The 25,115-nt window shown below is 40.0% G+C and overlaps 2 protein-coding genes across 15 annotated transcripts in view; one reads left to right on the plus strand and one right to left on the minus strand.

The window, feature by feature from the left end:
* Positions 1–7,936, minus strand: part of R3HDM1 (R3H domain containing 1) — a 162,946-nt gene extending 155,010 nt beyond the window's left edge. For 7 of the 14 annotated variants that reach the window (XM_061439174.1, XM_061439196.1, XM_061439235.1 and 4 more), the window contains exon 1: positions 7,748–7,934. The gene's annotated coding sequence lies outside the window, so the exon portion shown is untranslated. Of the gene's footprint in view, positions 1–6,837; positions 6,981–7,747 lie in introns of all 14 variants that reach the window. The other 7 variants (XM_061439274.1, XM_061439251.1, XM_061439242.1 and 4 more) reach the window with 5 other exon arrangements.
* Positions 7,937–8,169: 233 nt separating this feature from the next.
* ZRANB3 (zinc finger RANBP2-type containing 3) overlaps positions 8,170–25,115 on the plus strand; it is a 305,694-nt gene continuing 288,748 nt past the window's right edge. Inside the window, exon 1 of the mRNA XM_061439301.1 lies at positions 8,170–8,861. The gene's annotated coding sequence lies outside the window, so the exon portion shown is untranslated. The remainder of the gene's footprint in view (positions 8,862–25,115) is intronic.

The raw sequence follows: 25,115 nt of genomic DNA on the forward strand, positions 1-25,115 counted from the left end.
TATATTTTTAACAAAATACATTACAGCTGTCTCTCAATATCCATGGGGTATTTGTTCCAGAGTCACCCTCTGGTTCCCAAATCCACAAATGCTCAAGTCCCTCATATATAATGGCACAGTATTTGCATATAACCTTTGCACATCCTTCCCTAAACTTGAAATCATCTCTAGATTACTTACAATACCTAATGCAAAGCAAATACTATGTAAACCATCATAAATATAATATAAATGCTATATAGTCATCCAAACATGGCAAACTATTTCATTTTTGGAACTTTCTGGATTTTTTTTTAAGCACTAGTTTTCAATCCACTGCCGGCTGACCTATGTATGCAGTCCAGCAGATATGGAGGTTCAACTGTATTTATATTACAAGCAATAAACTTATTATCCTTTTAAAATGAATCACTAAATATTAAAGAAATCCTCTCAATATTGTTAACATGACAATACTCCCCAAATTGACCTATTTGATACAATCTTATCAAAATCAAGCTGGTTTCTTCAAAGAAAGTGGTCAGCATTCAGAATAGCCAAAGCAATCCTGGAAAAGAATAACAGAGTTAGAGGACTCACATGTTCTAATTTAGAAACTTTTTCCAAAGCTACAGTGTGGGACTACTAGAATAATGACAGACAAATAAATCAATGGAATAGAAATGAGAACAAGTCTCCTACATTTATGGTCAACAAATGTGTTAAGACAATTCAATGGGGAAAGAACAACAAATAATGCTGAGACAAAAAAAAAAAAAAAGGATATCCACATGTAGAAGAATGCATTTGGATCTCTTCCTCACACCATACACAACAATTAACTCAAAATGGATCAAGATCATGCATATCACACACAGTGTATCCTCTCCAAGTTGGTGACCTATGACTTTTATTTTTGACCTCCTCACATTCCTCCTGCATTGCTTTAAAACATTTAATACTTTTGTACTAAAAGGTTCATGGTCACACAATAAACACAGTGTAACTAAATATAACTTTCTTCCCTCAAATTATATCTCATTTGTTGTCTTTACAAGGAACAAAATCTCTTGTTTTACAGATTTCAACAACTCAAAATGCAACTATCTAGAAGGCAATGGCACCCCACTCCAGTACTCTTGCCTGGAAAATCCCATGGACAGAGGAGCCTGGTGGGCTGCAGTCCATGGGGCCGCTAAGAGTTGGACACGACTGAGCGACTTCACTTTCATGCATTGGAAAAGGAAATGGCAACCCACTCCAGTGTTCTTGCTTGGAGAATCCCAGGGACGGGGCAGCCTGGTGGGCTGCCGTCTATGGGGTCACACAGAGTCGGACACGACTGAGGTGACTTAGCAGTTGAATAATGAATGTACAGCCTCTCTTGACAAAACCAAAATTCTTTTATAGCAACTGGAAAATGAACAAAATAATATAGATGACCAATATCAGATTCCTTCCAGTTTATATGAAGCAAGGTTGGAAAGAAAAAGTGCAGCAAGCCTGAAAAAAAGAAGAATGGGGACGTCCCTGGTGGTCTAGTGGTTAAGAATATGCCTACCAATACAGGCAACATGGGTTTGATCCCTGTTCCAGAAACATCTCACATGCAGTCGAGCAACTAAGTCTTTGCGCCACAACTACTGAACCCACGCGCCTAGAGCCTGTGCTCCACAACAACAGAAGCCCCAGCACTGAGAAGCCTGTGCACTGCAACAAACAGCAGCCCCTGCTCACCGCAACTAGAGAAAGCCAGCGCACAGCAAGACCCAGCACAGCCATAAAGAAAGAAAGAAAAGTTTAAAAGACTCCATGCTCCCAATGCAGGAGGCAAGGGTCAATCCCTTAGTCAATCCCACTCATCTTACTGTGGGTGCTAAGATCCTTCATGCCACAAAGCACAGCCTAAAAAATAAAAAATTTAAAAAGAAGAATGAACTGGCATTTACGGAAAACAAAGCATATAAAATGAAAACAGAAACTACATGTTGGATACGTCTAATGTAGAAGTATTTCTACTGCGTGCAGATGCATGTGAACAAGAAAGTATAAATAAATGAATAATAAGAAATATATGAATTGATATTCTGCAGAGAATAACTTTTAAAAAACAGATGCTTCTGCCTCCCAATACTATACAGGGACACATATATAAGTACTGGATATTTTTTGTAATTGACTTAATAATTTTAAAATGATGATAACTTCAGTCGTAAAAAAATAGTACAGCAACCAGCCATGTACTCTTCTTCATCCAGTTTTTCCCAATGATAACATTATACAATTGGCCCTCCTTATCCACATGTTTCATATCTCTGGATCCAACCAACCTCAGACAGAAAACATTTAGGAAAAAAATTTCAGAAAGTTCCAAAGGTAAAACTTGAACTTGCCATGCACTGGCAACTGTTTATATAGTATTTGTATTGTATTTACAACAACTTACAAAGTATTTGATATTATAAGTAATTTAGAGGTAGATTAAAGTATATAGGAGTATATATGTAGGTTTATATGCAAATACTATTCCATTTAATACAAGGGACTTGAGCATCTGTGAATTTCGGTATTCAAGGGCAGTCCTAGAACCAATCCCCAGTGGATACCAAGGAATGACTGTGTAAGTGTAGTTCAATATCAAAACCAGGTAATGACACTGATATAATCCACAATTTGATTCAGATTTTAATGATTTTACACACACTGTGTGTTTTTATGTAATTTTATCACATGTATATAGATTTACATAACCACCACCACAATCAAGGTACAGAGCTGTTCAATTACCACAAAGATCTCTCATGTTAACCCTTTACAATCACAATCACCCTGCTCCTCCCACCCAGCAATACTTGGCAATTGCCAACCCATCCACCTTTCGTCACTTTGAAAATGCTATATATACATTAAAAAAAAAAAAAATATATATATATATATATATATGTCGGAGAAGGCAATGGCACCCCACTCCAGTATTTTTGCCTGGAGAATCCCATGGATGAAGGAGCCTGGTGGGCTGCAGTCCATGGGGTTGCTAAGAGTCGGACATGACTAAGCGACTTCACTTTCACTTTTCACGCATTGGAGAAGGAAATGGCAACCCTCTCCAGTGTTCTTGCCTGGAGAATCCCAGGGACAGGGGAGCCTGGTGGGCTGCCGTCTACGGGGTCGCCCAGAGTCAGACACGACTGAAGTGACTTAACAGCAGCATATATATATAAATATGGAACCACATGGTAGTTCCATTTCAAGATTGGTTTTTCATTTGCCATAATTCCTTTAAGATATATCCAAGTTGCTGTGTACAACAGTTTGTTCCTTTTTATTGCTGCATAGCATTCCATGGTATAGAGACAGCACTGGTTGTTTAACCGTTCACTCACTTAAGGGTGTCTGGGTTGTTTCCAGTAAAAAAGATACTTATTTTTACCCAAGAGGATTTTTAACATGAAGGCCTTATGGTTATTTAAACTGCTTCTTTGCATATATATATACACACACACACATACACACAGATTTCCCCCCCAACATTAAACCTTAAAAAAAAAAATTAAATCCCACAGCCTCCCTCTTCAGTGAGGGCCAAGACAACAAAGTAAATCTGCAGATAGTTAGACCTCTAACTCAGACTATAACGTGTTATTTTATACTAGCATGGAACTTATTTCATGTAGAAGGCAGGTTAGTGACATTAACTGCACATCTAGTCCACAAAAGTAATTTATATCTGTCACTGATTAAGCTAAAGTTGGCAGAAGTCAAATTATAGTCTTTAAACTCTTAAGACAATATCAAATAATATCAAATTATTGACTTTTAAGAAAAAAATGTCAAGAATTAAAAACAAATGGAGTTTATGCTCCACATTTAATTTCTTTTGGAGAGAAAGTAGTTTTAGGGAGTTGTGGATGAAAACATTAGTCAAGCAGGCTTACAAGAACAATCATTTAAACGTGTTATGTGAGCTAGCATTTATGAAAAGAGGAGGAACAAAAACCTCACAATTTGCTTGGAGAAAGGAGCTTACAGGTAGAAACTAAGAAAAAAGTCACTAATCTACAATTCAGAGGGCAAAGAGAGAATAACAAAGATTATCAAGTGTAGGCTTGCAAAACTCATACAAAAAAATTTTAACTTAATAAGTATGTGTTAACTACGGAAGAAAGAAGAGGCAATAAAGAATAAAATCTGGGAACAAAAAAACAAATTTTTGGAAAATAAGGTAGAGAACTAGTCTTGAGCCAGGATTAAATAACTCATCTCTTAGTTCAACCATCAGTCAATAACTAATTGAAATAAATCCTGAAAAAAATACACATGCTTACCAGGTATAAGCAAATCTGTTTAATTATATAACATATACTTATTTGGAAAGCAAAGTTAACTTAATAAAATTGTTTGATTTTATTATTTCTTTGCCCATGTCTGTAATATTAGTACACATTATCAGAATTCACATGGATCAAGTGGAAGATTTTACTTTTTTAGAAAAAGACTATTATTCTGAGAAGAATGGACACACTCCCTTCTCTTTATGATAACCATCTTAGTTTATTTATCTTAAGTGATAAGCAGTAAGGTATCATCATTGTATGTGGATATGACTAAACAGTGTACTGATTCTGTGGTTTGGAGCAGCAAGTGCTATCTGAAAAGTTCGCTACCATTTGTAACCACACCTCTTTTGACGTACGGACTACTGAACATATTTATAATAGACCATGAAAGTGGTAATTGTGAGATTTTCTAATCCAAGCAGCAACAATATAATATAAACCCATCAGTCTTAAAGTGTTTATTACTGTAACATTTTCAAGAATGGAAAAACACCCACAAAACCTGCTATCAACTCTTAGTACTTCTTTATTTTTGAGGAATTAGAACTTAACATTAACTGAAATAGGTATAATTAGGTATTCTAAAGTGCTAGTACTAGAGAATCTTTCGTTACTCAACAATTCTTGTCTTATGCATAGTATTTTTAAAAGCTTATTTCAATTTTACAATATTTTCTACTGCTGCCGCCATGTAAGGTCCCTCAAAGGAGGACCCAACAGTATGGGTTCAATAACCTGGCAGGCGTGTCACACTATATACTTCAGCTTGTATTCAGCATCAGGTAGAGCTGCCCTGAAGACTCCATAAAAAAACTGTTTTCAAGCTAACCTCAAATTTGTCTCACTGTACACACTCCAAGGACACCATTATGTGTGAAGACCCAGTACATTTTCAAAAGTTCCTGGGAGGAGAAAGGAACAGTGTGTCTGGAATGTTGTTACACAGAAAAGAAACACTTAAGAACTGATAAATAATGAGAATTCAAAGCAGCAACAAAACAGTAGTCAATCTATGGCCATAACAAATTCAAATACCTCACTTAATCTTACTAACACTATAAAAAGTTCAATAGCTGCCTGCCCCGGGTGAATATGGATAGCGAGTACATAAACTTGATCTTGAAAACATAACAGCTCAATAACACTTTAGAGGTATTATAATTATTTATCACTTAAATAACCTGACACATACTTTTACTCCAGATAATCCATTTGAAACTCAACACCTACACTTTAATGCAAAATCAAAAAATCATCTATAAAATAATAACTCTTCTGTGCCTGATAACCAATTTCTCACATCTTCCACTTTGAAAATGGCTAATTAAAAATTGTACTTTAAGTTACAATATAAATGAAAACCTCCACAGAACTCCTCACTAATAGAACATGTCCTGAGGCTCCAACAACACCCATAGGCATTTGAGAAACCAACTCATTCTTTCAATATGCCTGTCGGTAACAACAGTTAATGTTTAACATACATACTAAGTGTTAGGTGACTAGGGGTTTTAAATACTTCATCTCTAAAATCTTCACAACTCTTTGAGCTGAGCATAACTATTCCCATTTTATAGATGAGGAAACTATGAGGGTCATAGAGGGGTCCTGTAGCTAGTAAGAGAATACAGAAGAAGCTGCCTATATTTTCATCGGCCCTTTCTGTACATAAGGCACATGAGATCTGAAAGCATTATATATTTATCAATTAACCAACAAGTTTTAGAAAATGCTGGGCTGAGTAATGTATGCTCTGGGTACTTTTTGTGGGGAGCTGAGCGAACTTACCTTTCAGGGTTACATGGTTCATTTCTTAATTCTAACACACAACCAAATTTCTTTCAGATACTGAATCTATGAATACAAGTCAATTCTATACCTAGGTATATTAGTTATGGATTATGGAAGATCACTAAGCCAGTATAGTCTTCTCAGATCCTGAAGAAAATGGTCCAACACAGTCAAAACTCAAGTATTTCTTCAGAACCCTAGTTTATGCTGGTTCCAAGTAAGCCTCAGAAGTGGGCCTACGGTTTCACCTGTGATTACAAACATGTCCACGAAAAACTACAGAATCCAGTATTTAAGGACATATTCACCCAGACAAAAAAGCAAGGACTGAAAAGATGAGCACTCAATCAACATGTGAGGAAAAAGAAATCCCTCTCAAGTACGGCCAAATGTACCAAATTTTGTCAAGTCGTGTGTCCAATTAACCTAGTCATACTGGTATCCTACTAAAACATGGCACAGAGTTTACTGTTTCAAATATTACAAGTAGGTGGGCTGCAGAGTTCGACTTGAACCATCTTTTTGTTATTCAAAAGTTCTTGTAATCAATGACATTTAGGCTAAAAGCAGTTTCTTCAGATTACAGTTATGCAAACCATAATCTCGAGAGATATATATACTTACATATACATGCATATATATTCATATACATATAACCATATATACACACACACACACACTTTTTTTTCTACTCTGGAAAATCATATTATAAAAACCATCTGCTACTTACTAAGCCTTCCTATTTGAGCAAACACCTCTTCGCCTTTTACTTAGTTGACCTGCTATCCCAATTATACACGGGACCTTGAGAGCCTCAACAGTTTGTTTCTGCATAAAAGCAAGCTCAAAGAACAGAGGCACTCTCCTCTGCACCTAGCAACAAAAAAAAGAGAACGACAAAAAACTTCAAACACACAGGGACCTGGGGGGCAGAGCCGAAGGCTCAACCCTGATGGGTGTAAATCTGATCCCCGAGGTCTGTGGCATTGACAGTCATTCAACTTTCTTTCCAATATTCCCACTGTGCTTTTTCTGTTACCACACGCAAAATGTACCACTAACATTTCATCAACCAGTCGGAATGTCTTATTTCCTTTCTAAAAATTTTCAGGGTGCAAGGCCAGGGGGCAGCGGCCGCGGGGTGGGCCGAGGATCCTGGAGCACGGGCGCCAGCCACCCAAGAGAGCAGAGCCCCGCACGGCACCCGCTCCGGGCAGGCCTGCTGTGGCTGGTTCCCCAGTCCCTGGGGGTGCAAGAACAGCAGCAGCAGCCATAGCAGGGACTCGGGAACCTTTCCCCCGTCTCCTCCGCTAGGCCTCGAGGGGTTTGCTTTTCACATGGCCCCCGGGTGGGGGCGGTGGGCGCAAGGTACTAGATGCAACTGCAGGCGCAGCGGCGGGCCAGACGAGCCGGGGCTCCCTCAGAACCCGACCTCCCAGCGGGGCTGGCAGCAGCAGCACCTCGGCGGGGCCCTGGCTGGAGCGTCGACCGCTCGGCGGGGAAGGCCACCTTCTCACACACCACATCTCTCCCCTGACTGCCTCCTTCTCCGTTAGCGCTACCGGCTGGCGGGCGGGGGAGGGGAGGGAGGCGCGTTATTCCCGGGGAGCTGAAGGGGGGGAGGGGAGGGCATCTCTTACCCGCGTTACTGAGGAGGAGGAGGCGGCGGTTGGAGCGCGGCGCGGCGGGGCGACGGCGGGGCTGGGTGGGTGCAAGTAGGAGTCTTACGAAAGGGAATTAACCCCATCACCAGCCCGGACACCGGCTCCAGCGGCAGCCGCGGCTGGCAGAATCCCGCCCCTTCCCACCACGCACTAGCCCCGCCTCCTCGTTCTCTTTGAGAGCAGTCGACAAATCATAGGATGTACATCCTTGGAGTGGCAGGAGGAGTATCCAATCACACCTCAACAAACGGCCTTCTCTCCACCCCTTCATCTCCTCCCGGGCCGCGGGAGAGCCGTGCCAAATCTTTCTCCACCCTCAAGGGAAAAAGAGCCAATCGGCTATAAGTATCCGCCCTTGAAGGACGCAAAGGACAACCAATAATAAACCTAGGAGGACAGCCATTTTGCCCACTCGAGAAAGAGCCACCTTTTCCCACGAGTTGGAACCTGAGGTTGGGGGAGTTCTGGGAATTTTTACTGACCTGAATGTATTGGAAAGACAACTATATTTCCTCAAGAGTATTTATACTGTTTTATAGGAGGAAAGGAAAATTCTCGTCCTCCATGTGGTTGGAGGTGGGGAATGCTGCTGAAGGATTTGGCTCCTCCTCTCAGCGGTAACGGGCTCTAAGACCAACACCTGGTTTCTCCAGCCTCAATGGGAAAAGGCGGGGTGATTGCCCTTTTCGGCTTGCAGCCGACTACAGCTCCCAAAGTGCTTTGTCCCCGCCCATATCCTTTCCTCAGTTTGCTTCCCGCGGAGTCTGACGGGAATTGTAGTTCATGGGAGGTACCCACGCCGCCTCATCGGCCAATGAAAAAGAATATATTTCTGAATGATTTGGAGTTTGGGGCTGGGAAATAACCCCAGGGCTGAGGTGAAGCCTTTTCGCCACCCTAATAGAAGAGCGAGAAGGGTTAGAAAAGCGAGTCGGGGAAGAGTATTTTCTCGCAACCTGGTAGGGGTTTTAGATTCCTGCTATTTGCATTCTATTACTTTCAGTTTGTCCCTTTGAAGTCACTTCCGCTTTGGGACGGACACAGGCCAAACCCGTGGCGGGAGTTGGAGATTCTGCAGCGGATACACCAGGTGTGGTCGTCCGGGAGTGGCGTGGCGGGGTAGTTGGTAGTTTCTTGCGTGAGTGATAGGAAGTTGAACAGAATTTAATTGCATTTTAAGAAAGAGTGGGTAAAATGGGATGGGGGTAGTTCCAAAGTCCAAGATGCGGTTCTCCAGCCTCCTTGTCATTCCCGGAGTCTCACTTGTCTTTTGACTTGCCAAGTATTAGATTGCACGCATAAATTTGGGGAGTGTGCCTCTAAAACCTTCACGTCTTCACTTTGACTAAAAGGAAGCGACTCCGAAGTTCTGAGCGAAGTCTTCCCATTTTTACAAACCAACTGAAGGCTGGTTCGAAGAAAAACTGCAGAAGGGCTCATGATTGATACTTGAGAATAAGCGCATTACTTTTTTTTTTTAGTAAAGCAGACATTAAACAAGGGTCGACAGGATGCCAACTATAGTACCCCGATGAATACAGATCATCAGAAAGGCGTTGGAGCCAAAAGCCTAAAAAGTTGAACACACTAGGCCCTGTTTGTGCCCCTGTCCGGGTGCTAAGTTGTGTGTGTGTGTTTACCGTTGAACGTTCCCTTTGAGGTTCCTTGGATAACTCATTGATCAAAGGAAATGCAGAAGGTGGTATAAGACAAGTTCTTCCCCCCAACCCCTCCAAAAACAGGACTCCCTCCCCAAGCCTGATGGCTTTCACCATCATTTTGACAGACTTTCTCCGATAAGTTCTTACTCAATTTTCTCTCTTCTTTTGCTGAGACTTTGTCTTAGAAGTTATATTGTAAATATTTATTGAGAATTTAATATTGTGTTAGGCACTATGCTGCCTTCCTGGTGGCGCAGATTGTAAAGAATCTGCCTGCAGTGCGGGAAACCTGGGTTTCATGCCTGGGCTGGGAAGATCCGCTGGAGAAGGAAGGGACAGGCTACCCACTCTTGTATTCTTGCCTGGAGAATCCAATGGACAGAGGAGCCTGGCGGGCTACAGTGCATGGGGTTGCAAAGAGTCTAGTTTAATTGCTAGACTGAGCAATTAAACCCAGGCCAACCAGGCACTATGCCAGATTTAGGAATAGCAGTGCCAAAAAGACAGGCTCCTTATCCAAAAGTAGTGAGGAAGACAGAAGCCAAACAAAATTAGTGGTAGGGTTACTTGTTGTATCTCTAAGTCAGATCTTCATTAGTCATGTTTTGCTAGTTTTTTCATTCTACCTGTGGACTAAACTAAGCATATTTTCTCTGGGTTCTTTTTTTTTTTTTTTTTTTTTACTTGAAACACTGATAGGTTTGTTTCCTAGACTCATGAGTGGTGTTTATACATCAACTAGATGATAAATTTTATAGTGTAATACTGGTAGATACAGGAATGTCATCTCACTTTTCAGCCAAACAGTGTTCTGAGTCCTTCAGAGTGTTGCCTCTTTCTTTTTAATGCTATTTGGGGATTTCTTATAATTTAGCAGAAAGTTCTTCTATAGATGCTTAGATTTTTTTTTTGTCATGAGTGCTTCCAGTATAAATCAAGTCAATAAATAATAATGATGGTTTTCATTTTATTGACTATTTCCTCTGAGCCAGGAATGGTGTTAAGTGCTTTCAAGAGTGTCTCCTTCAGCAATCTGCAAGGATTGTTCTGTGACATTTATAGGTGAAGAAATTGGAGCTCAGTGAAGACTAAAAATTTTTTTTATTGGAGTATTAGTTGATTTCAAATGTTGCATTAGTTTCTCCTGTACATCAAGGTGAATCAGTTACGTATGTACATATATCCACTCGTAAATTTTTTCCCCTTTAGGTCATTACAGAGTATTGAGTAGAGTTCTCTGTGCTATACAGTAGGCCCTTATTAGTTACCTGTTTTATGTATAGTAATGTGTATATGTCAATGGGCTTCCCAGGTCACTCAGCTGGTAAAGAAGCCATCTGCAGTGCGGGAGACCTGGGTTCAATTCACGGGTTGGGAAGATCCCCTGGAAGAAGGCATGGCATCCCACTCCAGTATTCCTGCCTGGAAAATTCCATGGAGAGAGGAGCCTGGTGGGCTTACAGTGCATGGGGTTGCAAAGAGTCGGACATGACTGAGGGACTAAGCACAGCACAGCACAGCACATATGTTAATGCCAGTTTCCCACTTTATCTGTCCTCACCCTCAATAAGACTTTAAGGCCTTGGTCAGCAAACTTTGGAGCTGAGATTCACATCCAGCTCTGTCTCATTCCTGAATTCTTAACCACTGCTCACCTTGCCTCTTATTTATTAATTCCCCAATATGTGCCAGGCATATAGTGAGAAATGTGAAATTTCATCCTAGGATTCTAGAACCAATAGTGGCAGTCACTTCCTCTTTTGGTTTTCCTTTGGCATCACATAATACATACTCATTGTATTTAAAAACACAGGAAAATGTAAAAAAGGAAGTAAAGCTCATTAATATTCCTATTGCTCAAAGATACTTCTATTAAATTTTGATGAGTATCTTTTCAGATCTCTATCTTAATAGATACAGACGTGAATGAATAGTATGAGACTACTTTGCTCTTTTGTAAGCTTTCTTGACTCAAAAAGTAGTCTGTGACTATGACTGAAGATCAGTATTATCATTTTTGATGGCTATATAGAATTAGATTGTATATTTCTAACAACCATTTCCTAACTATTTTTAATTGTAAAAAATATATAAACTTTACAATTTTAACCACTTGTAAGTGTACAGTACAGTAGTGTTAAGTATATGCACCTTGTCATACAACAGATCTGTGGAAAATTTTCATCTTACAAAACTGAAACTCTTTACTTACTGAACAACTTGACTCCTTTTCCTGCCTCTCACAGCCCTTGGCAACCACCATTCTACTTACTGTTTGCAAGAGTTTGACTTTATATGCCTCATATAAGTGAAATCATGAAGTATTTGTCCTTCTGTGATTGGCTTATTTCACTTAGCATCATGCTGTCGTGGTTCGTTCATGTCGTGGCATATGGCTGGATTTCTCTTTTTTTTTTTTAAGGCTGAATTAATATTTCATTGCTTGTATAATCAGTATTTTATTTATCCATTCATCTGCCGGTGAACATTTATGTTGCTTCCACTTATTGGCTGTTGTGAATAATGCTTCAGTAAATGTTAATGTCTCTTCAAGATCCTCTGTTTAGTTCTTTTGGACATATGTGTTCTTTTGGATATATGTATCTACATATGTATACTTCTGGGTATATAGCTACACCCAGAAGTGGGATCAACTATTAATTTTTAAAAGCAGTGCTATCATGAGTATCATTTTTTTATGCTTTCCTGATTATCCCTTAAATCTAACTTTTTAGGAATAGTGTGATTTTGAATTATTTATTTACTAATACAAAACTGTAATTCCTAAATTGCTTTTCAGAGAGATTATGCCTGTTTTCTTTCCTATTAACAGTGTTTCAGAGCACCAGTTTCCCATCTTTTATTCTATTCAGTCTGATTGTAAAAAGTGATCCATCATTTACTTAATTCTATCTAGTTGAATTTGGTTGATGTTGAGCATCTTTTATGTGTACATTATCCATTGTTGTTTAATCTCTTTTGAGTAGACTGTTATCTTTCATAGACTCTTAGTAAGTTTAAAGAAATTACTTCATAGGTTTTTAACTCATCATGTATTTTGCTTTTACTCTCATTTTGAATTTGATGTTTTTAACTTTTTAATTCTGTTCTTCTATGACATAGTATAAATTATTTTAGTGTTGAAATTTATGTCTTTTCCCTTATGGTTTCTAGATTATTTGTGATACTTAAAAAAGCTTTATGATGAATAGAAAGTAGATAATAAAACATAATATGTATATGCAATTTTTATTTGTTTTTACATTTGATTTTGAAACCATGTAACCAGATTGGGAGTTGAACCCATGGGTTGGGACTTGGACGTAGCCAAAACCCAGACTGGGACTTGAATCCACAGACTTTTAGCTGAGAGCACACATAATCTTAGGAATTAGTAAAGCTCATGTTCTTGATGTCTTATCACAGCAAGCATTGAATGAGAAAGAAACCCATAGGCAAGAAATGGATTTATTTTGAGAGAAACACAGTCCACAGGCAGTGTGGGCCATCTCAAAAGGTGACAGAGGCCGCAGTCTGTGGGGTTGACAGTTTTTATGTTGTTTAGTTGCTAAGTCATAGCTGACACTTCTGGACCCCACAAACTGCAGTACACCACGCTTCCCTGTCCTTCACTATTTTCCACAGTTTGCTCAGACTCATGTCCATTGAATCGGTGATGCCATCCAACAACCTCATCCTGTCACCCCTTCTCCTCCTGCCCTTAATCTTTGCCAGCATCAGGGTGTTTTCTAATGAGTCAGCTCTTTGCATCAGGTGGCCTAAATATTGGGTCTTCAGCTTAAGCATCAATCATTCCAATGAACCTTCAGTATTGATTGCTTTGATCTCCTTGCTGCACAAGGGACTCAAGAGTCTGCTCCAACACCACAATTTGAAAACATCATTTCTTTGGCACTCAGCATTGTTTATGGTCCAACTCTCACATCCATTCATGACTACTGGAAACCATAACTTGGAGTATATGGACCTTTGTCAGCAAAGTGATGTCTCTGCTTTTTAATACACTGTGTAGGTTTGTCATAGCTTTTCTTCCAGAGAATAAGTGTCTTTTAATTTTGTGACTGCAGTGATTTTGGAGCCCAAGAAAATAAAATCTGCCATTGTTTCCACTTTTCCTGCATCTGTTTGTCACAAAGTGATGGGACCGGATACCATAATCTTAGTTTTTTGAATGTTGAGTTTTAAGCCAGCTTTTTTACTCTCCTCTTTCATTTTCATCAACAGGCTCTTTAGTTCCTCTTCACTTTCTATATATGGTAACATCTGCATATCTGAGGTTGTTGATATTTCCCCAGGCAATCTTGATCCCAGCTTGTGCTTCATCTAGCCTTCCATTTCCCATGATGCACTCTGCATATAAATTAAATAAGTACAGTGACAGTATATAGCCTTGACATACTCCTTTTCTGATTTTGAACCAGTCTGTTTTTCCATGTCCATTTCTAACTGTTGCTTCTTGTCCTGCATACAGGTTTCCTAGGAGTCAGGTAAGGTGATCTGGTATTCCTATTTCTTTAAGAATGTTCCACAGTTTATTGTGATCCACTCAGTCAAAGACTTTAGTGTAGTCAATGAATCAGAAGTAGATGTTTTTCTGGAGTTCCCTTGCTTTTTCTGCGATCCAATGGATGCTGGCAATTTGATCTCTGGTTCCTTTGCCTTTTCTAAATCCAACTTGTACATCTGAAAGTTCTTGGTTCACATACTGGTGAAGCCTAGTTTAAAGGATTTTGAACATTACCTTGCTAGTGTGTGAAATGAGTGCAGTTGTATGCATTTTTAACATTCTTCCACATTGCCCTTCTTTGGGATTGGAACGAAAACTGACTTTTTCCAGTCCTGTGGCCAGTGCTGAGTTTTCCAGATTTGCTGGCATATTGAGTGCAGTGCTTTCACAGCATCATCATTTAGGATTTGAAATAGCTCAGCTGATATTCCATTACTCCACTAGTTTTGTTGGTATTAATGCTTCCTAAGGCCTACTTGACTTCACACTCCTGGATGTCTGGCTCTAGGTGAGTGACCGCACTGTCTGGTTATCTGAGTTGTTACCACCTTTTTTTTTTGTATAGTTATTCTCTGTATTCTTGCCACCTCTTCTTAATTTCTTCTGCTTCTCTTAGATCCTTGCTGTTTCTGTCCTTTATTGTGCCCATCTTTGCATGAAGTATTCCCCTGTTATCTCTAACTTTCTTGAAGATATTTCCAGTCTTTCCCATTCTGTTGCTTTCCTCTATTTCTTTGCATTGTTCACTTAAAAAGAAAGACTTTTTCTTATCTCTCCATACTGTTCCCTGCAACTCTGCATTCAGTTCGGTATATCTTTCTCTTTCTCCTTTGCATTTTACTTCTCTTCTTTTCTCAGCTATTTGTAAGGCCTTCTTAGATAACCACTTTGACTTCTTGTATTTCTTTTTCTTTTGGATGGTTTTGGTTACCACCTCCTATACAGTGGTATAAACCTCCATCCTTAGTTCTTCAGTCACTGTCTACCAGATCTAATCCTTTGAGTCTATTTGTATTTATGTTTTGTTCAGTCACTCATTCGTCTCCAACTCTTTGCAACCCCATAAACTGCATGACACCAGGCTTCCCTGTCCTTCACCATCTCCCAAGCTTGCTCAAACTCATGTCCATTGAGTCAGTGATGCATCTCCTCCTCTCTTGTCCCCTTTCCCTGCCTTCAATGTTTCCCAGTATCAGGGTTTTTGCTTATGAGTCAGCTGTTCGCATCAGGTAGCCAAAGGATTGGAGATTCAGCTTTAGCATCAGTCCTTCCAGTGAATATTCAGGGTTGATTTCCTTTAGGAATGACTGGTTTGATCTCCTTGCAGTCCAAGGGACTCTCAAGAGACTTCTCCAACACCACGGTTCAAAAGCATCAATCCTTCGACGTTCAGCCTTCTTTATAGTCCAACTCTCACATCCATACATGACTACTGGAAAAACCATAGCCTTGACTAGATGGACCCTTGTTGGCAAAGTAATGTCTCTGCTTTTTAATATGCTGTCTAGGCTGGTTATAGCTTTTCTTCCAAGGAACAAGCATCTTTTAATTTCATGGCTACAGTCACCATCTGCAATGGTTTTGGAGTCCAAGAAAAAGTCTGTCACTGTTTCCATTGTTTCCCCATTTGCCATGAAGTGACGGGACCGATGCCGTGATCTTTGTTTTTTGAATGTTGAAGTTTAAGCCAGCTGTTTTACTCTCCTCTTTCACTTTCATCAAAAGGCTCTTTAGTTCCTCTTCTCTTTCTGCCGTAAGGGTGCTGTCATCTGCATATCTGAGATTATTCATATTTTTCCCTGCAGTCTTGATTCCAGCTTGTACTTCATCCAGCCCTGCATTTCACATGATGTACTCAAATATAAGTTAAATAAGCTGGTGACAATATGCAGCCTGGACGTACTTCTTTCCCAATTTGGAACCAGTTCGTTGTTCCATATCCAGTTCTGTTACTTCTTGACCTGCATACAGGTTTCTCAGGAGGCAGCTAAGGTGGTCTGGTATTCCCATCTCTTGATAAGAATTTTACACAGTTTTTTGTAATCTACACAAAGGCTTTAGCATAGTCGTTGCTCAGTCGTGTTCAACTCTTTGTGACCCCATGGGTTATATAGCCTACGAGGCTCCTCCGTCCATAAGATTCTCCAGGCAAGAATACTGGAGCGGGTTGCCATTTCCTTCTCCAGGGGATCTTACCCACCCAAGGATTGAACCCGGGTCTCCCGTATTGCAAGCAGACGCCTTTACCATCTGAGCCACCATGGATATTTTTCAATGAAGCAGAAGTAGATGTTTTTCTGGAATTGTCTTGCTTTGTCTATGAGCTAACCGATGTTAGCAATTTGATCTCTGGTCCCTCTTCCTTTTCTAAATCAGGTAATTTCATAGGCTAATGAGTGGGAAGAGTATTCCAAATATTTGGGGGAAGGAGTGGGGATTTCTAGGAATTGGGCCACTGCCCATTTTTTGGTCCTTTATGGTTAGCCTTAGAACTGTCATGGTGCCTGTGTATGTATCATTTAGCTTGTTGATATGTTACAATGAATATATACTGAGGCTCAAGGTCTAGTGGAAGTCAAATATGTGCTGTCTTGAACCTATTTGGTTCCAATAAGTTTATGTCATATCATCAGACGATGTTCTTCTTTTAAAGGTTGTGCCCTGCCCTCCTCCCGCCTGTTTCAGTTTCACAATTTATATATACTTGGTTTTGTTTGGGTTCTCTTCTCTTTGATTGTTCTGTCTTTTCTTTGACTCGTACCATACCCATTTTCTTAATTTCTGTAACTTTATGTTTTTGTATCTGGTATGGTGTGCTTTCACTACTTTAGATATTTTCTTGCCGTTCTCACATTTTCTTGCTTTTTATTAGGTGGATTTTGGTGTCATTTTGTCAAGTTAAAAACAAATATCTGCACTTTTTATTTTTTGGCTCCACTGTGTAGCATGCAGGATCTTAGCTCCCAGTTTAGAACCAAACCCTTTCACCCTGGAGATAAAGGGCAGAGTCTTAAACACTGGACTGCCAAGGAAGTCTCAATATCTGTACTTTTATATTTTAACAAAATACAAGTTTGACGTTTTTACAGATGTAGAATACTACCTAAAAGCATATTTCATTTCATATTAACAATACAGAATTTTTCATTGTAGAGTCAAGGTTAATTGGGGCATTCTGTGCTTTGTTAAAATATGTTTTTATTAGAGTTAGATCTAAATGGTGATACTTTAAGAGCACATGTAATTTTTAAACTTATATACTTACTTTTTATACAGAAGCTAATATTTTGTAGGGGCTTTCTGTAGGATCTGATCACTTCTGAATGCTTTTATTTCTATTTGTAACTACTTATTCTACTGTGTCTTTTCAGAGTACCTCACATTCACCCTATCTCCTTAATGTGTTCATCTTCTTTTTTACTCTCTATATCAATTGTATATTTGGTCAAGAAATATTGAGCATCTCTTATGAAAGGTATTAGGTAATGGTCAAGAAGATGGGCTCCAGGCTGGGAAGGCTTGATTGTGAGATCTTCCTTGTACTCCTTCAGTGACCTTTGGCAGAATACTTAACTATCCAGTGCCATTGTTTTCGTATCTGTAAAACTGAGACAAAGGAAATTGCAGGCCATTGTTAACCTAAAATGATTTAATATATGTAAAACATTTAATATATGCCTGGTGTTTAGTGGGTTCTGGATTTTGTTAATATTATTTTTATTGACCTGGGCTAATACTAGAGTGATGCTTCCTAAGGCCCCCTTGACTTCACACTCCAGGATGTTGGACTCTAGGTGAGTGATCACATCATTAATTGTGGTTATCCGGGTCCTTAAGATTTTTTTTTGTACAGTTCTTCTGTGTGTTCTTGCCACCTCTTCTTAATATCTTCTGCTTCTGTTAGGTCTATACCATTTTTGTGCTTTATTCTGCCCATCTTGGCATGAAATAGTTCCTTAGTATCTCTAATTTTCTTGAAGCAACCTCTAGTCTTTCCCATTTGGTTGTTTTCCTTTATTTCTTTGCATTGTTTACTTCAGAAGGTTTTCTTATCTCTCCTTGCTTTTCTTTGGAATTCTGCATTCAGATGGATATAGCTTTCATTTTCGCCTTTGCCTTTCAGTTCAGTTCATTTCAGTTCAGTCGCTCAGTCGTGTCCAACTTTGCATCCCCATGAATTGCAGCACGCCAGGCCTCCCTGTCCATCACCAACTCCCAGATTTCACTCAAACTCACATCCATCGAGTCAGTGATGCCATCCAGCCATCTCATCCTCTGTCGTCCCCTTCTCCTCCTGCCCCCAATCCCTCCCAGCATCAAAGTCTTTTCCAGTGAGTCAACTCTTCGCATGAGGTGGCCAAAGAATTTCAGCTTTAGCATCAGTCCTTCCAAAGAACACCCAGGACTGATCTCCTTTAGGATGGACTGGTTGGATCTCCTTGCAGTCCAAGGGACTCTCAAGAGTCTTCTCCAACACCACACTTCAAAAGCATCAATTCTTTGGTGCTCAGCTTTCTTCACAGTCCAACTCTCACATCCATACATGCTGGAAAAACCATAGCCTTGACTAGATGGACCTTTGTTGGCAAAGTAATGTCTCTGCTTTTGAATATGCTATCTAGGTTGGTCATAACTTTCCTTCCAAGGAGTAAGCGTCTTTTAATTTCATGGCTGCAGTCACCATCTGCAGTGATTTTGGAGCCCCCCAAAATAAAGCCTGACCCTGTTTCCACTGTTTCCCCATCTATTTCCCATGAAGTGATGGGACCAGATGCCATGATCTTCGTTTTCTGAATGTTGAGCTTTAAGCCAACTTTTTCACTCTCCTCTTTCACTTTCATCAAGAAGCTTTTTAGTTCCTCTTCACTTTCTGCCATAAGGGTGGTGTTATCTGCATATCTGAGGTTATTGATATTTCTCCCGGCAATCTTGATTCCAGCTTGTGCTTCTTCCAGCCCAGCATTTCTCATGATGTACTCTGCATATAAGTTAGCTTCTCTTTTTTCTCAGCTCTTTGTAAGGCCTCCTCAGACAACCATTTTGCCTTTCTTTTTCTTGGAGATGGTTTTGATCACCGCCTCCTGTACTTTGTTAACGAACTTCCATCCATAGTTCTTCAGGCACTCTGTCTATCAGATCTGTTGCTTAGAATCTATTTGTCACTTCCACTGTATAATCTTAAGGGATTTGATTTAGGTCATACCTGAGTGGCCTAGTGATTTTCCCTACTTTTTTCAATTTAAGTCTGAATTTTGCAATAAGGAGTTCATGTTCTGAGCCACAGTCAACTCTGGTCTTGTTTTTGCCGACTGTATAGAGCTTCTCCACCTTTGGCTGCAAAAAATATAATCAATCTGGTTTTGTATTGGCCGTTTGGTGATGTCCATGTGTAGAATCATCTCTTGTAGGAAGAAGGTGTTTGCTATGACCAAACAAGTTTGCCAAGTTTTGTTCTCTTAGCAAAACTCTGTTAGCCTTTGTCCTGCTTCATTTTGTACTCCAAGGCCAAACTTGTCTGTTACTCCAGGTATCTCTTGACTTCCTACTTTTGAATTCCCTTCCCCTTTGATGAAAAGGACATCTTTTTTGGTGTTAGTTACAGAAGAGCACAATAAACTGTGGAAAATTCTGAAAAAGATGGGAATACCAGACAACCTGACCTGACTCTTGAGAAACCTATATGCAGGTCAGGAAGCAACAGTTAGAACTGGACGTGGAACAACAGACTGGTTCCAAATAGGAAAAGGAGTACGTCAAGGCTGTATATTGTCACCCTGCTTATTTAACGTATATGCAGAGTACATCATGAGAAATGCTGGGCTAGAAGAAGCACAAGCTGGAATCAAGATTGCCAGGAGAAATATCAATAAGCTCAGATATACAGATGACACCTCCCTTATGGAAGAAAGTGAAGAGGAACTAAAAAGCCTCTTGATGAAAGTGAAAGAGGAGAGTCAAAAAGTTGGCTTAAAGCTCAACATTCAGAAAACGAAGATCATGGCATCCTGTCCCATCACTTCACGGGAAATAGATGGGGAAACAGTGGAAACAGTGTCAGACTTTAATTTTGGGGTTCCAAAATCACTGCAGATGGTGACTGCAGCCATGAAATTAAAAGATGTTTACTCTTTGGAAGGAAAGTTATGACCAACCTAGATAGAATATTAAAAACCAGAGATATTACTTTGCCAACAAAGGTCTGTCTAGTCAAGGCTATGGTTTTCCAGTGCTCATGTATGGATGTGAGAGTTGGACTGTGAAGAAAGCTGAGTGCCAAAGAATTGATGCTTTTGAACTGTGGTGGTGGAGAAGACTCTTGAGAGTCCCTTGCACTGCAAGGAGATCCTGCCAGTTCACCCTAAAGGTGGTCAGTCTTGGGTGTTCATTGGAAGGACTGATGCTGAAGCTGAAACTCCAATACTTTGGCCACCTCATGCAAAGAGTTGACTCCTTGGAAAAGACTTTGATGCTGGGAGGGATTGGGGGCAGGAGGAGAAGGGGACGACAGAGGATGAGATGGCTGGATGGCATCACCGACTCGATGGACATAAGTTTGAGTGAACTCCGGGAGTTAGTGATGGATAGGGAGGCCTGGCGTGCTGCAATTCATGGGATCGCAAAGAGCTGGACACAACTGAGTGACTGAACTGAACTGAACTGAACTGATAGAAGGTCTTGTTAGGTCTTCATAGAACCATTCAACTTCAGCTTTTTTGGCATTAGTGGTTGGAGCATAGACTTGGATCACTGTCATATTGTATGGTTTTCCTTGGAAATGAACAGAGATCATCCTGTCATTCTTGAAATTGCATCCAAGTACTGCTTTTCGGACTCTCTTGTTCAATATGAGGGCCTTGGAATCATCACTGTGAACAAAGCTAGTGGAGGTAATGGAATTCAGCTGAGCTATTTCAAATCCTAGAAGATGATGCTGTTAATGTGCTGCATTCAGTATGCCAGCAAATTTGGAAAACTCAGCCGTGGCCACAGGATTGGGAAAGTTCAGTTTTCATTCCAATCCCAAAGAAGGGCAATGCCAAAGGATGCTCAAACTACCACACAATTGCTCTCATTTCATATGCTAGCAAAGTAATGCTGAAAATTCTCCAAGCTAGGCTCCAGCTTCAACGGTACATGAACCAAGAACTTCCAGATGTTCTAGCTGGATTTAGAAAAGGCAAAGGAACCAGAGATCAAATTGCCAACATCCATTGGATCATAGAACAAGCAAGACAATTCTAGAAAAGCATCTGCTCTACTGACTATGTTAAAGCCTTTGACTGTGTGGATCACAACAAACTGTAAAATGCATAAAGAGATGGGAATACCAGACCACCTTAGCTGCCTCCTGAGAAACCTGTATGCAGGTGAAGAAGCAACAGGACCGGACATGGAACCAGACATGGAACAATGGACTGCTTCCAAATTGGGATAGGAGTTTGTCAATGCTGTATATTGTCACTAGCTTATTTAACTTATATTTGAGTACATCATGTGAAATGCAGGGCTGGATGAAGCACAAGCTGGAATCAAGATTGCAGGGAGAATTATCAATAACCTCAGATATACAGATGATAGCACCCTTATAGCAGCAAGCAAAGAGTAACTAAAGAGCTTCTTGATGAAAATGAAGGAGGAGAGTGAAAAAGCTGGCTTAAAATTCAACATTCAGAAAAGTAACATCATGGCATCCGGTCCGATTACTTCATGGAAAATAGATGGGACACAATGGAAACAGTGACACTTTATTTTCTTGGGCTCCCAAATCACTGCAGATGGTAACTGCAGCCATGAAATTGAAAGACACTTGCTGCTTGGAAGAAAAGCTATGGCAAACCAAGACAACATATTGAAAAACAGAGACATTACCTTGCCGACAAAGGTCCATCTAGTCAAAGCTATGGTTTTTCCAGTAGTCATGTATGGATATGAGAGTTGGACCATAAAGAAGTCTGAGCGCCAAAGAACCAATGCCTTTTAACTGTGGTGTTGGAGAAGGCTCTTGAGAGTCCCTTGAACTGCAAGGAGATCAAACCAGTCACTCCTAAAGGAAATCAATCCTGAATATTCATTAGAAGGACTGATGCTGAAGCTCTAATACTTTGGCCACCAGATGTGAAGAGCCAACTCATTAGAAAAAACAATGATGCTGGGAAACATTTAAGGCAGGAGGAGAATGGGACGACAGAGGAGGAGATGGTTGGATGGTATCACTGACACATATTGATATGGCACCACTGACTCATATTGGTATAGCAGATATTAGATATGGTAGTTTTAAAATTGACATGAGTTTGAACAAGCTCCAGGAGATGATGAAGAACAGCGAAGCCTAGCATGTTGCTGTCCATGGGGTCGCAAATAGTCAGACACAACTTAGCGACTGAACCACAATGCTAGAGTGAGTGTGTGCCTACTTCGTCACTTCCGTCTTGTCCAACTCTTTGCGACCCTATTGACTGTAGCCTCCCAGGCTTATTTGTCCATAGGATTCTCCTAGCAATAATACAAGGATAAATAATAGTTTACCTTGCCCTCCTCCAGGGATCTTCCTGACCCAGGGATTGAACCCATTTCTCATATATCTTCTGCTTTGGCAGGTGTGTTCCTTACTACTAGCACCACCTGGGAAACCCAATACTAGTGTACTGAAGTAAAACAGGATGAAAAGTTTGTGGTCCTTGACTTTATAAAGACAGTCTAATGAGAGAGAAAACAAATGAAAATAATTTTCAATCACAGGAAGTGCATAAAGGAAGTGAACTGATACTAAGGTAAATGTAGGAGAGTCCTACTGGGAAGTACTGCACACAGGCTTGGGGTGGGTGATGTCTGTCAGCGTGGAAAGAAATGAATGGATTTGTGATATGTTTGGGGAATAGTTAATAATTAATCAATTTAATGTGGTTAAAGAAGAAGTAAAAATCAAGAATGAACTCAATTTACTGGTTTGAGTAACTTCATGATTGCACTACTACTGAGAGAGTTGGTCAGGGAGCACACAGTTTGGTAGAGAATCGAAGACTTTGGTTTTGGACATTTAGGCTAGAGATGTCTGTATGTGTGGTCAGACCAGCCAAGATGGCTGTTCTGTTGTGCTCTGCGCCCTGCCTGCTCCACCAGTCACCTATACCCACTTACCTATACCCTATATAGGTAAGTCTATATATAGGTAAGTATAATATATAGGTGAGTATATATATACTTCACCTATAGCCTACTTACCTGACTGACCTTCCTGCTTATATTTCGTCTGGCCAACTAGTGATTGCTTTTATCAAAGAGATCTTGAGGGTGGGCTTCTCTCCTGGTTTCCCAGGTAACTAATACACCCACCAGACATCAATTCCCCACCTAACCCCAGGGAGCAAAGGCTGCTGCCTTGTCCTGCCTGCTGTTAACAGCATGTGGTGGGATACCTCTCCAGGACCCTGCTTTCAGATGTGTAAATGCCCTCATCCATTAAACTGCTGTCTCTGTTGCTAACTCCAGGCTCTTTCTTCTATCTTAAAACTGGGAAAGTGCAGGCCTTATAGGCCTGTGGGGTGCAGCCCAGCACTTTGAGACATCCAAGGTGACCAAGGCAGGTAATTAGATGTAGGAGTCTGAAGCTAAGAGATTATATAATGTATTACCCAGACTATTTGTAGTACCCCTCTAAAAGATTGTCCTTGTCCCCACATCCATTCTTCCAAATTTGACAAGGTAATCTTTGTAAAGTAGTGACTTGGTTAAACTCTAGGAAAGGCTCCCAATTTCTTACAGAATAAAGCCTAAACTCCTTTTTTAATATGGCATATGGAAACCTCCCTGACCTGACCTATTTTTACTTCTTTACCACTTGTCACAAAGCATCTAATCTTTTAGCTATGCTAAACTGCTTAAGATTCTCTGAAACTTTATGGTTTTGCAAATATGGCCTGTTTCTCTCTAGAATTTCCTTGATTTTCCATCAGCAAACTCCCCTCTTCTTCAAGTTTTGAGTTACATCAAGTATTTAAATAAGGTGTACAGCATTCCAAGCATTTTTTCTAAGTGAAGCCTTCTTTGATTGCTTGCTGCCTCACATGGTTCAACACTCCCACTTATGTGTGGTATTGTTATATGTATTTCTTTCATAGCACTTACTGCATTGTGTTGCAATTATTTGTTTATAACTCTTATTTCCGTCTTAGATTTAGCTGGAGTGTAAGGCTCCAATGGCACAAAGTCATCTTTGTTTACCTGGCACCCTCTGCAATGCCTAATACATAAAAGACACTTAACAATTATTTGTTGAATGAATGATTTTAAGAGGCAGTGTTGCATAATAGCAAAATTCAGACTTTACATTAGACCAATCAGAGTTCTAGACTTAATATCACCACTTACTAACTAGTGATAAATGATTAAATATCTCTGAACCTTAGTTTTCTTGTCCTTAATGTGAGGATAATGATAACTTATCTTTGTGAGTTGTTTTGAGAATTATAGATTTTCTAAATTTTCCTAGTGTACTGCCTGACAGAAAGAGATCATTCATTAGTGGGAGTTGTTTTGTCTTTCTGAAAACAGTTCCCTGTAGAATGAAAGATTGTAGTGTCCTTGCTTTTAAAGTAATTAGACATTAGATATGGAAATATTAAAGTCCCATCAGTTATTTTAAAAATATGTAATTTTATAGTTTCCTGAACTTGATCTTTTATCATTTTAGAATATGATTCAATTTTATTAACAAAGTGAAAGTGAAGTCGCTCAGTCATGTCTGACTCTTAGCGACCCCACGGACTGCAGCCCACCAGGCTACTCCATCTGTGGGATTTTCCAGGCAAGAGTACTGGAGTGGGTTGCCATTTCCTTCTCCAATGCGTGAAAGTGAAGTCGCTCAGTCGTGTTTGACTCTTAGCGATCCCATGGACTGCAGCCTACCAGGCTCCTGCATCCATGGGATTTTCCAGGCAAGAGTACTGGAGTGGGGTGCCATTGCCTTCTCCTTTATTAACAAAATGTGATGTTAATTTATTAAATTTAGTTTGTAACTTACTGACAATCCTTAAATATACCTATCTCAGATAAAACACAAAGCTGAATCTACTTTATTATGAAACTATGAAGTATGGTAAAATATGGAATAGGTACATTTATAAATTCTGATGAAATCTGAAGAGTTTCTAAG

Source organism: Bos javanicus, chromosome 2 (genome assembly GCF_032452875.1).
Source record: "Bos javanicus breed banteng chromosome 2, ARS-OSU_banteng_1.0, whole genome shotgun sequence".
Classification (NCBI taxonomy): Eukaryota; Metazoa; Chordata; class Mammalia; order Artiodactyla; family Bovidae; genus Bos; species Bos javanicus.